Genomic DNA, 12,471 nt, shown 5'->3' with positions numbered 1-12,471 from the left:
CTAATGTCCAATCCTCACCTTCTCGTGGTGCACCCTGTTGGGTATCTACCTGGATACTGAACGAAAGAGGATGGGCTGGCAATTTGGGATTTAGCTGACCAAATTGTATTCTTATAGGCTTAAACGAAAATAGAAAATGGTACAACATGACAGAATTTCATGCCGGCTGGGGTGCCGCCCATTAAACAAGGCCCCCGTTGTTTTCAAAGGGCAAACAGCAAAAAGTTAGCTACTGGAACAAATCCTAAAACACACCCCAATTCAACATCCCCAGAGTTAAAGATCGGTACTATCAACATCAGAAGCCTGACTAACAAAAAAATGGAGCTAACTGAGGAATTATATAAGTACCAGATCGACATAATAGGGGTGACTGAAACAAAAAAGACAAAAACTGGTGAGATCTTTCTAAGCAATAAATACAAAATGTTATATTCAGGCAATGACAATCAAGGAAAAGGAGTAGCCATAGTATTAAAAAAAAAATACGAGTCTAATCTTCTTGAATGGCAGTCAGTCTCAAGTAGAGTAATGTGGGCAAATATGAGAATGGGGAACTGGACAATGAGACTTATTTGTGCCTATGGTCCCACAGAAGGTTCTACAAAGGTAGAAGTGGAGGAATCTTTTGAGGCTTTAGAGAAAGCAACTGACACAATGAAAAAGGAACAGTTGTCCTTGTTGGGGATCTAAATAGCAGAGTAGGAAATGATTGTCAGACATACAAAAATATTTTAGGAAAATTTGGTGAAAAGAGCAAAGCTAATAATAATGGCAAATACCTTGGATTTCTGCCTATCACAAATGGTTAAGCAGTAAAAGATTAGAAGATGAAATAGAATATAAAAGAATAAGAGCTATAGCTAAAAGAGAATTCAGAAAAAGACAGAGAATCATGGAATAAATTTGTTTCTAATTTAGAACATGATTTATATAAAATAAGACCCAATGTATATAAGATTTTGAAACACCTAAATGTAGATACCAATGAAAACATAAAATTAAACACTGAATTGAAATTAGAAGAATTTCTAAATTACTACACAAAACTGTGGACAGACAAATATTTTATAAAAGACAACTGGCAAACAATTAACGAAAATGAAAAGGAATAACTGAAGAAGAATTAGAAACCAGCCTGAAAGAAACAAGAAATGGAAAATCACCTGGAGAGGATAAGCTAGGTTCAGAACTATATAAATATGCAGGAACAAGATTGAAAGAAAGACTCTTATTATTTTTAAATAAAATTTACTCAACTGGTATCCCACCCCCAATAGAATGGAAAAAAGAGCAATTGTGATTCCTATCTTTAAGAAAGGTAATAGAGATGACCCTAAAAACTATAGAGGTATCAGTATACTAAATTCCTGTTACAAAATATATAGCAGAATCTTAAATAACAAACTAATGAAATATTCCAAAAACTTTATTCTAGAGGTACAGAATGGATTTAGAAAAGGACGATCATGTATAGACCCAGCCTTTTGCCTAAAATTAATAATAGAGAAAAGAAGAGAATATAAATTAGAAATATTGCATTTATTGACTTTGAAAAAGCATTTGACAAAGTTAAAAGAAACATATTATTTAACATATTAAAAGAAAGACAAATACCAAATAATATCCTAAAAGCTATCACAAGTATATATGAAAATAATCAAATACAAATAAGATTAAATCACGAGCTGTCATATACGAGAGAGATAAACCAAGGGGTCGTACAGGGATGTCCCCCTCTCTGCAACTCTTTTTAATATCTACTTAAATGAAATAATAAAATGGAATAAAAATTTACATCAAGGAATTAAACTTTCTTCTACAGTAAACTTAAACACTCTCCTCTTTGCAGTCGACCAAATAATAATTACAAATTGTGAAGATAACTTACAGAAAGCTATTTTAAATCTAAATGAGATATCCAAAGATTATGGTATGATAATATCAACGGAAAAATCAAAAACTATGGCCTTTAAAGGACAAGATCCAGCAAGAACTAAAATAGTAATAGATAACAAGATCTTAGAACAGGTGAATTCATTTAACTATCTAGGATGTATGATCACATATGAAATGAAAAAGATATAAACGTAAAAATTGCAAAATATTTAAAAATAACAGGTGTAATTAACTCTATATTTAAACCAAACCTAGTTCAAAAACAAACCAGGCTAAAAGTATACAATACATTAGCCTTACCGGTCTTAATGTATGGAAACGAAATCTGGACAATAAAACAAAAAGACAAACAAAGATTAACAACAGCAGAAATGAAGTTTATAAGAAAAACTGCAAAGTATATCCTATTTGATCACAAAAGAAACGAAGATATTATGAAAGAATTAAACCAAGAACCAGTAATAGAAAAAATTAAAAAATATAAACATAAATGGATGGAGCACGTTCTAAGAATGAAAACAGAAAGATTATCAAAACAAGCCTTAAAGTAGAAGCCATTAGGAAAAAGAAAACCAGGATGTCCTCTTAAACGATTCAACGATGACTTCTAAGGCCGGAACAGGCCATGCTAGGCCTAAATCCTTGATACGTATGATGATGATAATGACCTTGGATTTCTGCTCAGCACATGGACTGGTTATTACTAACACGACGTTCCAACATAAAAATGTGCACAAATTCACATGGAGAGAAGAGGCAAGGAATAAGAAAAGTCTCATTGACTTGTTATTGTTGATAGTGATGTTATCTCCCTGGTGCACAACACCAGAGTGTACAGAGGATTTGAAATTGGAAGCGATCACTATTTAGTCTTGAGCAGGATAAAATTGAATTTCATATTGAAAAGAATAACATGTAAGAAAGTTTTAAAGCGAATAAAAGTTGAGCAACTCTCAGATGTGAACTGTAGACTATAATACACAAAGATTATTGAAGAAAAAATGAAGTTTGAGAACAGGAGCCAAACCTTGGAGATTCATTCAAAAGCCTTGAAGAAAACCCTGATTGATTCAGCAGAGAGGCATGTGGTGAGGTTGTCTGCAGGAATAGAAAAATCAGAACTCCATGATGGACACAGGAAGTTAAAGAGGCAGTGAAAGAAAAGAAGAAAGCATATCAAAAGTTCCTGGCAAATACTTCAGCTTGTGCTCTAAGAGAATACAAAGACAAATGTAAGAAAGCTAAACACTGTGTAAAATTAGCTAAACAAAAATCATGGGAAGACTTTGGTAAGAACATTACATCCTCTTAAATGATTCAACAATGACATCTAAGACCGGAACAGGCCATGCTAGGTCTAAATTCTTGATACACATGATGATGATGATAATAGAAAATAAATATCAAGAGGTAGCAAGATATTCTGGAGGTTGTTGAAGAAGCTTAGAAATGGAGGAAAGAGTGTTGTAAAAGCAATTAGAGATAATAAATTTAACATGAAAACTGGAGAAAAAGATATCCTTGAAGTATGGAGTAATTATTTCAAAAAATTGCTAAATGAAACAAGCAGTGATAGCACAGTGAAAAAAAAACACTCAATAGGCATACAGTCAGGAACACATATCCATTCTTGAAGTAGGAAAAAGCCATCAAAGGCTTGAAATGTGGAAAGGCATCAGGAATAGATGATATTAGACCAGAAATGATCAAGTATGGAGGTATAAAAGTCTTACAGTGGCTGCACTGCATAGTTCACAAGGCCTGGACAGAGGGATGAATTCCTGATGATTGGAGTAGAGCTCTCATAGTACCCATATATAAAAAGGGAAATAAAACTGAATGTGAGAATTACAGAGGTATTTCCCCTGAGTGTTCCTGGTATGATTTATGGAAGTATACTTGAGAAATGGTTGAGAAGAATTGTAGAAGAAAAGCTTGGTGAAGACCAAGCTGGATTGAGGCCAAATAGAGGATGTCAGGATCAGATCTTTACTTTGCGTCAAATAGTGGAAAAATCATGGAAATATAACAAAGATCCGTATTTAAGTTTTGTAGATCTGGAAAAGGTGCCAAGAGAAAAGGTGTCATATGACAAGGTGCCAAGAGAGAGAGAGAAGCTATTCAAAACGTTACAGTTATATGAGTCAATGGGGCATTATATCAAGCAATACTTTGTCTTTATGTGAGTTGTAAGTCAGCAGTTAGAATCGAAGGAAGTACAGGAAGATGGTTTAATGTTAAATCTGGTGTGAGACAAGGATGTACATTATCCCCTGTGTTATTCATTATCTCTATGGATCACATTATGAAGAAAAGTGGTATTAAATCTGATATCAAGACTGGAGATGATAATGTCAACTCTTTGCTTTCTGCAGACGATTTTATACTTCTAAATAAATCCACTACAGGTCTGCAGGATTCTCTGACTAAATTGAATAACTGTTGTGATGATAGATACGGTATGAAGGTCAGCAATAACAAGACAAATACAATGAAAATAAGCAGAATCACTGAGAATGTCAACTGCGTTGTGAATGGAGAACCTATGGAACAAGTAAAACATTTCAGCTACTTAGGCATGGTTTTTAGTGAAGATGGTAAATTAAATATGGAAATAGACAACAGAATCAACAAAGCTGGTATGGTAGGAAGTCAACTGAATAAATTCATATGGAGTTAGGGAGAAATTAGTCGGAAAACTAAATTAGCTGTATACAAGACAGTGTTCAAACCAGTTTTAATTTATGGATCTGAGAGCAGGGTCAGAAGTAAAACACTTGACCAAAGATTAGAGACAGATATGAGAGTCCTGAGAAAGATTAGGGGCACGAACAGGTGGCATCAATGGCAATATCATATTAAAAATGAGGATATTAGGAAAGAACTTGACATTGTCAGCATCCAGGAATGTGTTAGCAGAGCAAATCTTAGGTGGTATGGTCACTTAAACAGAATGGGCGAAAAAGATTAGCAAAACAAGTATTCTCTGCCAGGTTGGCAGGAAAAAGACTCAGAGTAAGACCAAGATATAGCTGGATCGATACAGTAAAAAGTGCTTTAGATGATAGAAATATAAGATCTAATGTTGGAGTCTTGACAAGTAACAGACTGATTTGGAGGAAAATTGTAGATAGGAAGTTAGTAATGATGTAAATGTTTCATGTAGTACTATCATATCCTGTACACTCCTTGAGGGTATATGGCAGGAATTCGATGATGATGATGTAAAAATTATTTTACACAATTTTGTATGACAATTTCCCATACTTTAGGAATAGCAAGAATGTTATTATGTTTAGATTTGTTCTGTGAAGTCAGGCTTCAGCACTTTCTTTATATAAACGTTCAAGTTTATATAAAGATCTATGTAGAAGTTTGGTCTTGTTCCAATTGATCCTATGTTTTGGGTTTTCAACTCCATGTTGTGCAAAGCCAGATTTCTGCAGTTTGATAAGACAGATATGGTCTTGATGTTCCAAAATGCATTTATGAACAGATCTACCTGTCTGTCCATAGTAAGACAATTTACAGGAGCATGGAACCTCGTACACACTAGGAAGCATCAGAGGTGAGAGTTTGAATTTAGGAGAAGGTAACAACTTATAGATCTGGTTGATTGGTTTGTAGGTAGTTGCAAGTTTGTATTTCTTCAGCATTTTTGAAAGACGTTCGGAGATGCCTTTGATATAAGGTATGGGAATCCTATGGGCTTGTTCTTGTCTAGGTGGGTGTATGGGGAAGTGACTGATGATTTTTTGAGTTGTTTTAAGATTGTATCCATTTAGTATGGCTGTATTTTTGATTAGTTCCAATTTAGTTTAGAGATTCTTTTTTAGAGGAGCAGAATCTGTGTGCTCTGGTTACTAATATTTAATGATGCCAAATTTTTGAGATGGATGATGAGCAGAAGAATTGTGAATGTAGTGACCTGAAAATGTTCGCTTGCAATAGACAGAAGTGGAGATGGAACAATCTTCTTTCCTTTGGAAAAAGACCAAACTTCTACATAGATCTTTATGAACATTTATATAAAGAAAGTGCTGAAGCCCTACTTCACAGACCAAATCTAAATGCTAATAACGTTCTTGCTATTCCTAAAGGATGGAAAATTGTCATACAAAATTGTGTAAAATAATTTTTATATATGTTATCTTATTTTAATGTAATCTATTTTTTTTTTTCCTCCAGATATGTTTTATTTTAATTCTATAACATGCTACTGCAGGCATATTGGGATTCCATTGTAATCATGCACCCTAACTGTATGTTATTCCTAGTATTGTTTGAATTAACTGTACTGATGATGTCCTATTTCATAGGATGTCCTATTACGTTGGATATCCTATAGGATATCCATCGTAATAGGATTTATTTAATAGGACATCCTATATGATGTCCTATTAAATAAATATTTCATCCTATGAAATATTTATTTATTAAAACTTATTAGATATTATAATTTATAATTAAGATATTAAAACTTATTAGTTAGATAGAGTTAAACGGCCTCGCCTACTCCCTATACGGGAATAAATAGGCGTTACCTGATTTTGATTTTTTTTTATTTTTAAAACTTATTACTGTGGTTATTGTGTGTGTTTGTTTAGTCAGTATTCCAATATTGAAACAAATCAGCTAATGGATGCAAATATGATATGAATGCCAATAAGGATGGTTATGAATCGAGTGAGGAGTGGACCTGCATGCTTTGAGTCTGTACTTGTTGAATAATACATCTGGGGATGGAAAAGAGAAAGCTACCCAACTGGACTAAGCAGACTGCAGGTGTAAAAAAAGTCATGATGTAACTTGTTATAGCTATACACAAATGCCAGGAGCAAACAGGAATAAAGAGGTTGAGTCTGTTACTTTGGTGAATACATTATGGCCTAGGATTACTGGCATTAGTGAAATCTGGCTCACCAGGTTAGATGTAGTAAAGTTAATCAACTGTATAGAGTATAGTATTTTTATGATGAACAGAAGAGTGGGTGAGGGGTACTACTAATGACATCAGATAAACTGAGTACAGTTAGGGTAAAAACTCATTAAAACTACAATAGTGATAATGTCTTATATAGCAATAAGTTTGATGCTATCTGGCAAGAAGGAAAGGCTAACACAGTGGAGTATTGCTACAGACCTGTTGATTGTTGCTCGTGATAAAGAAATGCACTGCTAAATTACACTTGGGCAAGTAGTCATTATGGGTGACTAAAATTATCCAAACGCTGATTGACTAGCAAAGAAAACTCATGATAAGAATGAAGCAGAATTGATCGAGTTGTCTCAAGCATGAAGCAACTCAAGGCCAAAGAGTTAAATTTGATCATAATGCAAAAGGAGTCTCAGGTAAGGATGTGACTGTTTTGTGATCAGTTTGTGACAAAATCATGATCATTGTCAACAGTTGGTAACAATAATCATACTATACAGACCTAGAAATTCCAATTAGAACCGGTTACATGCTGAACTACAAAGCTGAAAATTGACTAATTCAGTAGAAAAGCCTTTGGTTGCAAAGATAAAGAGCCAAATCCCATCTAGGACACACCAAACATTTATAAATTCAGCTAAAAATTCATTATCCGGTGTCATGTGATGTTGAGGGTTTTTCTTCCAAAAACTTCAGCTTTTCCTATTGCAAAACAAACCAACAAGAGAATATATTATTACTATTATTATTATTAAGAGAGACCTCCAGGGAGTCAGAGACTCATTGAGGGATGGCACATACTACACATACCAGAATATTGAATTCATTCACACTTGCTTGCGCTCAAAACATCCAATGGCAATCCATTTTAATCACACACCACCCTCTGAAAGAAAAATCTAGTCCTCATCCCCTTCTTAGCAGCCTTCATAAAAGCTTATAGGCACTCTTCTCTTTTGTTTTTGATAAATAAAAAATGGGCTGCTGAGTTTAAATGTAGTTGTACCAGCCTTGAAGATGATCCACGTGAAGGATGTCCAAAAAGTGTAACAACACCAGAAATCATTGATCAACTGCACGATATGGTATATGGGGTGCTTAAGGGTCAAAGCTGTATAACTGAGAGGAGACCTCCACATAGCCTTTAAAGGAATGTGGAGAACCGACCAGGACTTCTGACCTAATGTCCAATCCTCACCTTCTCGTGGTGCACCCTGTTGGGTATCTACTTTGATACTGAACGAACGAGGATGGGCTGGCAATTTGGGATTTAGCCGACCAAATTGTATTCTTATTGGTTAAACCCAAATAAAAAGTGATGGTACAACATGACAAAATTTCATGCCGGCTGGGGCGTCGCCCGGTTAAACAAGGCCCCCGTTGTTTTCGCCAGGGAACCAGGGCGAACAGCGAAAAGTCAGCTACTGGAACAAATCTGAAAACAAACCCCAACTCAATATCACCAGAGTTAAAGATCGGTACTATCAACATAAAAAGCCTGAATGGCAAAGAAATGGAGCTAGCTGAGGAATTAGATAAGTACCAGATCAACATAATAGGGGTGACTGAAACAAAAAAGACCAAAACTGGTGAGATCTTTCTGAGCAATAAATACAAAATGTTATATTCAGGCAATGACAATCAAGGAAAAGAAGGAGTAGCCATAGTATTCAACACAAAATACGAGGCTAATCTTCTTGAATGGCAGTCAGTCTCAAGTAGAGTAATGTGGGCAAATATGAGAATGGGGAACTGGACAATGAGACTTATTTGTGCCTATGGTCCCACAGAAGGTTCTACTAAGGTAGAAGTAGAGGATTTTTTGAGGCTTTAGAAAAAGCAACTGACACAATGAAAAAGGAAAAGTTGGTCCTTGTTGGGGATCTAAATAGTAGAGTAGGAAATGATTGTGAGACATACAAAAATATTTTGGGAAAATTTGGAGAAAAGAGCAAAGCTAATAATAATGGCAAATATTTGTTGGATTTCTGCTCAGGACATGGACTGGTTATTACTAACACCATGTTCCAACATAAAAATGTGCACAAATTCACATGGAGAGAAGAGGCTAGGAATAAGAAAAGTCTCATTGACTATGTTATTGTTGATAGTGATGTTTTCTCCCTGGTGCAGGACACCAGAGTGTACAGAGAATTTGAAATTGGAAGTGATCACTATTTAGTCTTGAGCAGGATAAAATTGAATTTCATATTGAAAAGAATAACATGTAAGAAAGTTTTAAAGCGAATAAAAGTTGAGCAGCTCTCAGATGTGAACTGTAGACTAAAATACAGAAATATTATTGAAAAGAAAATGAAAGAGTTTGAGAACAGGAATCAAACCTTGGAGATTCAGTGGCAAACTCTGAAGAAAACATTGATTGATTCTGCCAGAGAGGCATGTGGTGAGGTTGTGTGCAAGGATAAAAAAATCAGAACTCCCTGGTGGACACAGGAAGTTAAAGAGGCAGTGAAGGAAAGAAGAAAGCATATCAAAAGTTCCTGGCAAATAAGTCAGCTTTTACTCTTACAGAATATAGAGACAAATGTAAGAAAGCTAAACAGTGTGTAAAACTAGTTAAACAAAAGTCATGGGAGGACTTTGGCAAGAATATAGAAAATAAATATCAAGGTGGCAAAATATTCTGGAGGTTGTTGAAGAAGCTTAGGAATGGAGGAAAGAGTGCTGTAAAAGGAATTAGAGATGATAAAGGTGAAATGAAAACAGGAGAAAAAGATATCCTTGAAGTATGGAGTAATTACTTTGAAAAACTGCTAAATGAAACAAGCAGTGATGACAGCACAGTGATAAAAAACACTGACCAGGCATGCAGTCAGGAATACATATCCATACTTGAAGTAGAAAAAGCCATCAAAGGCTTGAAATGTGGAAAGGCAGCAGGAGTAGATGATATTCGACCAGAAATGCTGAAGTATGGTGGTATAAGAGTCTTACAGTGGCTGCACTGCATAGTTCAGAAAGACTGGACAGAGGGACGAATTCCCAAAGATTGGAGTAGAGCTCTCATAGTACCCATATATAAAAAGGGAAATAAAACTGAATGTGAGAATTACAGAGGTATTTCCCTACTGAGTGTTCCTGGCAAGATCTATGCAAGTATACTTGAGAAACGGTTGAGAAGAATTGTGGAAGAAAAGCTTGGTGAAGAACAAGCTGGATTCAGGCCAAATAGAGGCTGTCAGGATCAGATCTTCACTTTACGACAAATAGTCGAGAAAGCATGGGAATATAACAAAGATCTGTATTTAAGTTTGTCGATTTGGAAAAGGCATATGACAAGGTGCCAAGAGAGAAGCTATTCAATACGCTGCAGTTATATGGTGTCAATGGGGCATTATATCAAGCAATACTTAGTCTTTATTTGAGTTGTGAGTCAGCAGTTAGAATTGAAGGAAGTACAGGAAGATGGTTTAATGTTAAATCTGGTGTTAGACAAGGATGTACATTATTCCCTCTGTTATTCATTATCTATATGGATCACATTATGAAGGAATGTGGTATTAAACCTGATATCAAAATTGGAGATGTTAATGTCAGCTCTTTGCTTTATGCGGATGATGTTATACTTCTAAACAAATCCGCTACAAGTCTGCAAGATTCTCTGACTAAATTGAATAGCTGTTGTAATAGATATGGTATGAAGGTCAGCAATAAAAAGACAAAGACAATGAAAATAGGCAGAATCACTGAAAATGTCAACTGTGTTGTTAATGGAGAACCTGTGGAACAAGTAAAACATTTCAGCTACTTAGGCACAATTTTTACTGAAGATGGTAAACTAAATATAGAAATAGACAACAGAATCAGCAAAGCTGGTATCGTGGGAAGTCAATTGAATAAATTCATATGGAATAAGAAAGAAATTAGTCGGAACACTAAATTAGCTGTGTACAAGACTGTGTTCAAACCAATTTTAACTTATGGATCTGAGAGCTGGGTCAGAAGTAAAACACTTGACCAAAGACTAGAGACCGCAGATATGAGAGTCCTGAGAAAGATTAGAGGTGTGAACAGATGGCATCAATGGCAATATCATATTAAAAACGAGGATATTAGGAAAGAACTTGACATTGTCATCATCCAGGAATGCGTTAGCAGAGCTAATCTCAGATGGTATGGTCACTTAAATAGAATGGGAGAGGAAAGATTAGCAAAACAAGTGTTCTCTGCCAGGTTGGCAGGAAAACGACCCAGAGGATGACCAAGATATAGGTGGATTGATATGGTACAAAGTGCCTTAGACGATAGAAATATAAGATCTGATAATGTTGGAGTCTTGACAAGTAACAGACTGATTTGGAGGAAAATTGTAGATAGGAAGTTAGTAATGATGTAATTTTTTCATGTAGTACTGTCATATCCTGTACACCCCTTGAGGGTACATGGCAGGAATTTGATGATGATGACGATATGGTATTGGATAACTGGTGAGTCAAAATGCGTGAAATTGCTGAGACTATAGGCATTTCAAAAGAATGTGTAGGATATATTTTGCATGAAGAATTGAAAATGAAAAAGCTTTGCACAAGATGGGTTCTGCAGCTCACAGCAGATCAATGCACTAGCATAAAAATCTCTGAACAGTGCTTGGAGCATTTTAACAAGAATAAAACTGATTTAGTGTGTTGATTTATTACTATGGATGAGACTTGGATTCACCATTACACACCGGTTGTTCAATGCCAAAGAAGACGAAGTCGGTTCCATCAGCAGGAAAGGTCATGGCATCAGTGTTTTGGGATGCTAAAGGCATTTTGTTTATTAATTATCTTGAAAAGGGTAAAACAATAACCAGAGAATATTATTCCGATCTTTTAACCAGACTAGATGAAAAAATTCGTTAGAAAAGACCCAGTTTGAAAAAGAAAAAAATTATCTTTCATCAGGACAATGCACTTGCCTGCAAAGGTGTTTTGGAAATGGGAAAATTAAGGGATCTGCACTATGAATTGTTGGAACATCCACCCCATTCCCCAGATTTGGCTTCCTCTGACTTCTATCTCTTCCCAAAACTAAAAACTCTTCCTCGCTGGTCAGCATTTTTCTTCGAATCAAGAGGTGATTGCAGCTGTAGAAGGGTATTTTGCAGATCTTCCTGAGAACCAGTACAGGGACGGGATAATGCTGCTAGAATAAATGTATGTCTTAAGATAGGTTATGTTGAAAAATAAAAATAAATTTGGAAGTATAAATTCTTTTTTTCATTGTTAGGCTGAGGACTTTTCAGACCACTCTCGTAACTGCATCACAATTAATTTCCAAAAATTAAGTTTATAAGAAGACAAGAAATTTGGCTGTAAAAAGCCACTATTATAGTTTGCTTACTATTATAAGCCTGTAAGCTTATAATAGTAAGCAAACAGTCTCTACTTGATTTTGATGTTCTTACTGATTGGCTGGACAGAACAGCCTAAACATTATGTTCAGCATTATGAGCACTTTTATAATGCAGGTTTCACATAATCTCCACTTAATTTAGTGTACAAAGAGCCATGCCATCCAGTCTGCAGTCAATAATGTATTTTTTTTTAAAGAAATGTTAGTTTAATTACAAAGTCTGAACAATGAGAATAAACAATTAAGCACTATATTATAATGATGATCAGAAATTGAAT

The 12,471-nt window shown here is 35.1% G+C and overlaps 1 protein-coding gene across 3 annotated transcripts in view; it reads right to left on the bottom strand.

Moving 5' to 3' along the window:
• The window catches only part of LOC150094888 (uncharacterized), a 60,786-nt gene that overhangs the window by 34,608 nt on the left and 13,707 nt on the right, over nucleotides 1-12,471 (bottom strand). The window lies entirely within an intron of this gene.

This window comes from Typopeltis vanoorti, chromosome 21, assembly GCF_054136105.1.
Source record: "Typopeltis vanoorti isolate ZY-2024b chromosome 21, IOZ_Tvanoo_1.0, whole genome shotgun sequence".
In the NCBI taxonomy this organism is placed as follows: Eukaryota; Metazoa; Arthropoda; class Arachnida; order Uropygi; family Thelyphonidae; genus Typopeltis; species Typopeltis vanoorti.
Note: the sequence above shows the minus strand (reverse complement) of the source record. Positions and strands in the feature narration are given on the sequence as shown.